We start from the raw sequence: 6,987 nt of genomic DNA, 5'->3' as shown, positions 1-6,987 counted from the left end.
TCAGTTTCTCTGCATAGATTTAGCTTTTCCTATCTGAATAGTGTTTGCCAATGTGTAATTTAGATTTCTCAGCAGATGTCATGTAAGGTTGGAGTGAATACTTCCTAGGTACAAGTTACATTTGTGGCATGGTACATAAAAGTCAATGTTCCAATTGTTATCTAAAATGGTAAAGAATGGCTAAGTATTTTTAAAAATAGATATCAGTATATTGCTCTCAGAATTTTGTTATGAGTATTATTCACTTAAAATTGTTTAAAACAGAACCCTTGAAGTTGTACATGGCAGTCAGAGAACAAATTATTTGTATCTTCAAAGTTATCATCCCTACCTTTTTTGGCATTATTTCTGAATGGCATCACACAGTACCCACAAGCCAACAAGAATCTAAGTGAAGCTCTTCTTTTTTCCCAACACTATACCTGCATTTTACTGTGAGTTGTGAAACTCACAACTTAGATGCTTGGTCAGCCTCTTTCATTGGTTGTTTGTAGTCTACACACTAAATTAGAGAGTTCCTGGCATGCTGTGGGAGGTGTCTCACAGTCTTATCTCAGCTGTCCCACCAGGTTTGCACACAGCCCTCTCTACAAGGCATCATGGGGCTCTCAGTGAACAATAATCCATCTGCAACATCACCTCCCATTTTCCTTCCTCTCAGACAGAAGGTCACAAGTATCAATGGTGTACAGCACAACTACAAATGACAATTTGCCTAAATTCTTGAGTAGAGAGTCAGTGATTCCCACGACTGTGTGTCCAAGAAATATTTCAAACTTTTATTTTAATTTATCTTATTATTTAAGAACATATTTATTTATAAAACGTCCTTCAAAGATTTAAAAAAAATTACTGAAAAATGCCTTATTTTCCTATGCATTCTTTTAAAGATGTGTTTATCACATAGTATTATATTGTAGATTGACTGGAAAAAAGATAAGTTAATAATTATCCATTTGTTGGACATGGTGACATAATGCAAAATGTAGATTTAAAACAAAAAGGAGTAAGGGCATGGCAATAGACTAACTTGGTCTGTCAGAACCCCTCAGCTAAGTCCAACAGCTGTGAGCTCTGCCCTGTCCCTTGTGCCAGCCATTGCCTGACCCAAAAATCTTCCTGCACTCCCAGAGGTCTGCTGCCATCAGGGACTACCAGTGGCCCACTTCAATCAGGACTACCAGAGGCCTGCTCAAATCTGGAACTGAGAGGCCTGCTGACAGTAGAGACTGCTAAGCCTGCAAGCAATAAGAACAACCAGATAGCAAAAGGCCAGGACAACCAGATGACAAAAGGGTAAGGACAAACTCAAGAGGACACAGATACAGCACCACCAGAACCCAGCTGTCTTACCACAGCAAGCCCTGGATATTCTAACCCAGATGAAGCTCAAGAATACAAGCTTAGGAAGATGGTCGAAGTTTTTTTTAAAGAGAAGATATATAAATCCCTTAAAGAAATATGGAAAATACATTCAAGCAGGTAAAGGATATGAATAAATCTGTTCAAGACATGAAAGTAGAAATAGAAGCAATAAAGAAGACACAAGCTGAGGGAAACCTGGAAATGGAAAACCTGAGGAAGAGAACTGGATCTATGTACATAAACATCACCAACAGAATACAGGATATGAAAGAGAGAATCTCAGCTTAGAAGATATAGTAGAACTTGATATGTCTGTCAAAGAAAATGTTAAATCTAAAAAGCTTCTAACACAAAACATCTTGGAAATCTGGAATACCACGGGGGGGGGGGGGGACTAAGAATTATAGGAACAGAAGAAAATGAAGAGCCTCAAACTCCAAGGCCCAGAAAATATTTTCAACAAAATTGTAGAAGAAAAGATGCCTAACCTAAAGAAAGAGGTGGCTAAGAATGTACAAGAAGCTTACAGAATACTAAATAGATTGGGCCAGAAAGAAAATCAACTGCCACATAATAATCAAAACACTCAATGTACAGAACAAAGAAAGAATATTAACAGCTGCAAGGTCAAAAGACTAAGTACTAATATAAAAGCAGACCTATCAGAATCACACCAGACTTACGGAAGGAGAATTTAAAAGCAAGAAGGGCCTGTGCAGGTGACTGCAGTGTCTAAAAGACCACATATGCCAGCCCAGACTACTCTTAATTACAAAAGATGGAGAAACCAAAATATTCCATGGAAAAAAAAACAAATTCAAGCAATATCTATCAATAAATCCAGAACTACAGAAGCTACTGGAAGGAAAACTCCAACCCAGAGAGGATAACTACACCAAAGAAAAGACAGGAAATACATAAACCCACTGAAAGCAAAAACAAAAGAAGGGAAGCTCATGCCTGCAGGGGCACATGCATGCGCACATACACTCTACTACCACTAAAATCAAAATAACAGGAATTAACAATCATTAGTCATTAATATCTCCCAACATCAATGGTTTCGATTTCCTAATAAAAACACACAGGCAAACAGAATGGATGCAAAACCAGGATCCATCATTCTGCTGTATACAAGAAATACACTTCAGAACAAACATAAACATTACCTAAGAGTAAAGGACTCTGAAAAAAAAAAGCGTTTTCTAGGCAAACACACCGAGAAGCCAGCTGGACTTAATATCTAACAAATTGACTGTCAACAAAAATTAATCAAAAGAGATGGGGAAGAATTTCATATTCATCAAAGGAAAATAAGCCAAGTTCAAGTCTCAATTCTGAACCTCTTTGATCCAAATGCTAGGGGACTGTAGTGATTTGAAAATTCTTGGCCCAGGGAGTGGCATTATTAGAAGGAGTGACCTTGCCTTGCTGGAGTAGGTGTGTCACTGTGGGAGTGGGCAATGAGACCTTCCTCTTAACCATTTTGGAGCCATTCTTCTCCTAGCAGGTTTCAGATGAAGATGTAGATCTCTCAGCTCCTCCTGACTGCCTGAACACTACCATTCTTGCCTTGACAATCATGGACTGAACCTCTGAACCTGTAAACCAGCCCTAATAAAAGATTGTCCTTATAAGAGTTGCCTTGGTCATGGTGTCTGTTCTCAACAGTAAAATCATAAGACAGAAGTTGCTCCCAGGAACTGGGGTATTGTTGTGATAAGCCTGACCATGCTTTAGTTAGAAAGAATGTGGATTTGTGGACATTGGATTTGTAAAGCAGCAAAATCCTTTAAGTGGGGCTTAATGGGATATCCTACTAGGAAAATGGAAGACTTTGTTGCTGAGAGTCAATTGAATTGTGTAGACCTGGCCCAAGAGGTTTCAGTGGAGAATAAATTAAGTTTATGACCTAGAGAGTGTTTTGTACTATTTTGGTGAAGAATGTGGCTGCTTTTTGCTCTTGTCTGAAGAGTCTACCTGATGCTAAGGTAAATAGACTTATATTAATTGCATTGAAAAAGGAAGTCTCAAAAAAGCCCTGCAGAGATTTTGTTTTCTGGCTTAGTCTCATAAAGTACATTCTGATCAAGCATAGCAAACTTAAAAAGAAATAATACAAAATGATTCAAGCAATAATCAAGAGGCACCTGGAAGTGAAATGGGGCTGAATCCTCTGTTCAAGGAGATAAAGAGATTAAGAGAGTGGTGACCTTAGGGCAAGAACTCGCCAAGCTAAACATATCATTTGTGTTTGCAGTTGAAGGAGGAAAAGTTTGGACTTTTAATCTGGAATGAACTACAGTCCAAAAATGGAAAGCATACTTGTGGTCCAGATCTTGAGGCTAGACAGCACAAGCTTTTGATCTGGATCTTGAGGAATAGTTGCCATGAAAGGTTTAGGCCCAGGCATGTTGGTACACCTTCAGTCGGAGAAAGCAAAGCCAAACAAATATCTGAGTTCAAGGGCAGCCTGGGACAGAGCAAGTTCTCGGTTAAGAAATGCTTAAGTCCAGGCCTGGTGGTACACCCCTTTAATTTCAGCTTTCAGAAGACAGAGCTATGCAGATCTCTGAATTCAAGGTCAATATACAGAACAAGATCCAAAGGAGCCAAACTTAGGCAGTGAGGTAGTTGGAAAACAGAAAGCCAGTTACCTTCTGTAGCCAGGCAGGACTTCCAGTGGAGTGAGGGGGCACTAACCCACCTACAAAACCTTTGAACAAAAATTTGGTGCTCGCTTCGGCAGCACATATACTAAAATTGGAACAATACAGAGAAGATTAGCATGGCCCCTGCGCAAGGATGACACGCAAATTCGTGAAGCGTTCCATATTTTTTATCAAAATTACACCAGATTTTTCACCAGAGACTATGAAAGCCAGAAGAGCCTGGACAGATGTTATACAGACACTAAGAGAACACAAATTCCAGCCCAGGCTACTATAACCAGCCAAACTCTCAATTACCATAGATGGAGAAACCAAAGTATTCAACGACAAAACCAAATTCTCACATTATCTCTCCACGAATCCAGCCCTTCAAAGGTTAATAACAGAAAAAAACTAATACAAGAACGGGAACAATGCCCTAGAAAAAACAAGAAGGTAATCCCTCAACAAACCTAAAAGAAGACAGCCACAAGAACAGAATGCCAACTTTAACAACAAAAATAACAGGAAGCAACAATTACTTTTCCTTAATATCTCTTAACATCAATGGTCTCAACTCCCCAATAAAAAGACATAGACTAACAAACTGGCTACACAAACAAGACCCAACATTTTGCTGTTTACAGGAGACACATCTCAGAGAAAAAGATAGACACTACCTCAGAATAAAAGGCTGGAAAACAATTTTCCAAGCAAATGGTATGAAGAAACAAGCTGGAGTAGCCATCCTAATATCTGATAAGATTGACTTCCAACCCAAAGTCATCAAAAAAGACAAGGAGGTGCACTTTGTTCTCATCAAAGGTAAAATCCTCCAAGAGGAACTCTCAGTTCTGAATATCTATGCGCCAAATACAAGGGCAGCCACATTCATTAAAGAAACTTTAGTAAAGCTCAAAGCACACATTGCACCTCACACAATAATAGTGGGAGACTTCAACACACCACTTTCACCAATGGACAGATCATGGAAACAGAAACTAAACAGGGACACACTGAAACTAACAGAAGTGATGAAACAAATGGATCTGACAGATATCTACAGAACATTTTATCCTAAAACAAAAGGATATACCTTCTTCTCAGCACCTCATGGTACCTTCTCCAAAATTGACCACATAATAGGTCACAAAACAGGCCTCAACAGATTCAAAAATATTGAAATTGTCCCATGTATCCTATCAGATCACCATGCACTAAGGCTGATCTTCAATAACAAAAAAAATAACAGAAAGCCAACACTCACATGGAAACTGAACAACACTCTTCTCAATGATACCTTGGTCAAGGAAGGAATAAAGAAAGAAATTAAAGACTTTTTAGAGTTTAATGAAAATGAAGCCACAACGTACCCAAACCTTTGGGACACAATGAAAGCATTTCTAAGAGGGAAACTCATAGCTCTGAGTGCCTCCATGAAGAAACGGGAGAGAGCACATATTAGCAGCTTGACAACACATCTAAAAGCTCTAGAAAAAAAGGAAGCAAATTCACCCAAGAGGAGTAGACGGCAGGAAATAATCAAACTCAGGGGTGAAATCAACCAAGTGGAAACAAGAAGAACTATTCAAAGAATTAACCAAACGAGGAGTTGGTTCTTTGAGAAAATCAACAAGATAGATAAACCCTTAGCTAGACTCACTAGAGGGCACAGAGACAAAATTCTAATTAACAAAATCAGAACTGAAAAGGGAGACATAACAACAGATCCTGGAGAAATCCAAAACACCATCAGATCCTTCTACAAAAGGCTATACTCAACAAAACTGGAAAACCTGGACGAAATGGACAAATTTCTGGACAGATACCAGGTACCAAAGTTGAATCAGGATCAAGTTGACCTTCTAAACAGTCCCATATCCCCTAAAGAAATACAAGCAGTTATAAATAGCCTCCCAGCCAAAAAAAGCCCAGGACCAGACGGGTTTAGTGCAGAGTTCTATCAGACCTTCAAAGAAGATCTAATTCCAGTTCTGCACAAACTTTTTCACAAGATAGAAGTAGAAAGTACTCTACCCACCTCATTTTATGAAGCCACTATTACTCTGATACCTAAACCACAGAAAGATCCAACAAAGATAGAGAACTTCAGACCAATTTCTCTTATGAATATCGATGCAAAAATCCTCAATAAAATTCTCGCTAACCGAATCCAAGAACACATTAAAGCAATCATCCATCCTGACCAAGTAGGTTTTATTCCAGGAATGCAGGGATGGTTTAATATACGAAAATCCATCAATGTAATCCACTATATAAACAAACTCAAAGACAAAAACCACATGATCATCTCGTTGGATGCAGAAAAAGCATTTGACAAGATCCAACACCCATTCATGATAAAAGTTCTGGAAAGATCAGGAATTCAAGGCCCATACCTAAACATGATAAAAGCAATCTACAGCAAACCACTAGCCAACATCAAAGTAAATGGAGAGAAGCTGGAAGCAATCCCACTAAAATCAGGGACTAGACAAGGCTGCCCACTTTCTCCTTACCTTTTCAACATAGGACTTGAAGTATTAGCCAGAGCAATTCGACAACAAAAGGAGATCAAGGGGATACAAATTGGAAAGGAGGAAGTCAAAATATCACTTTTTGCAGATGATATGATAGTATATATAAGTGACCCTAAAAATTCCACCAGAGAACTCCTAAACCTGATAAACAGCTTCGGTGAAGTAGCTGGATATAAAATTAACTCAAACAAGTCAATGGCCTTTCTCTACACAAAGAATAAACAGGCTGAGAAAGAAATTAGGGAAACAACACCCTTCTCAATAGTCACAAATAATATAAAATATCTCGGCGTGACTCTAACTAAGAAAGTGAAAGATCTGTATGATAAAAACTTCAAGTCTCTGAAGAAAGAAATTAAAGAAGATCTCAGAAGATGGAAAGATCTCCCATGCTCATGGATTGGCAGGATCAATATTGTAAAAATGGCTAT

At 38.6% G+C, this 6,987-nt stretch overlaps 1 non-coding gene across 1 annotated transcript; it reads left to right on the top strand.

The window, feature by feature from the left end:
• The first annotated feature begins 4,098 nt into the window (after positions 1-4,098).
• Gm24267 lies at positions 4,099-4,205 on the top strand. Its single transcript, XR_003949339.1, has one exon. It is a non-coding gene; the product is annotated as a U6 spliceosomal RNA (small nuclear RNA).
• The last annotated feature ends 2,782 nt before the right edge of the window (positions 4,206-6,987 follow it).

Source organism: Mus musculus, chromosome 1 (genome assembly GCF_000001635.26).
Source record: "Mus musculus strain C57BL/6J chromosome 1, GRCm38.p6 C57BL/6J".
In the NCBI taxonomy this organism is placed as follows: Eukaryota; Metazoa; Chordata; class Mammalia; order Rodentia; family Muridae; genus Mus; species Mus musculus.
Note: the sequence above shows the minus strand (reverse complement) of the source record. Positions and strands in the feature narration are given on the sequence as shown.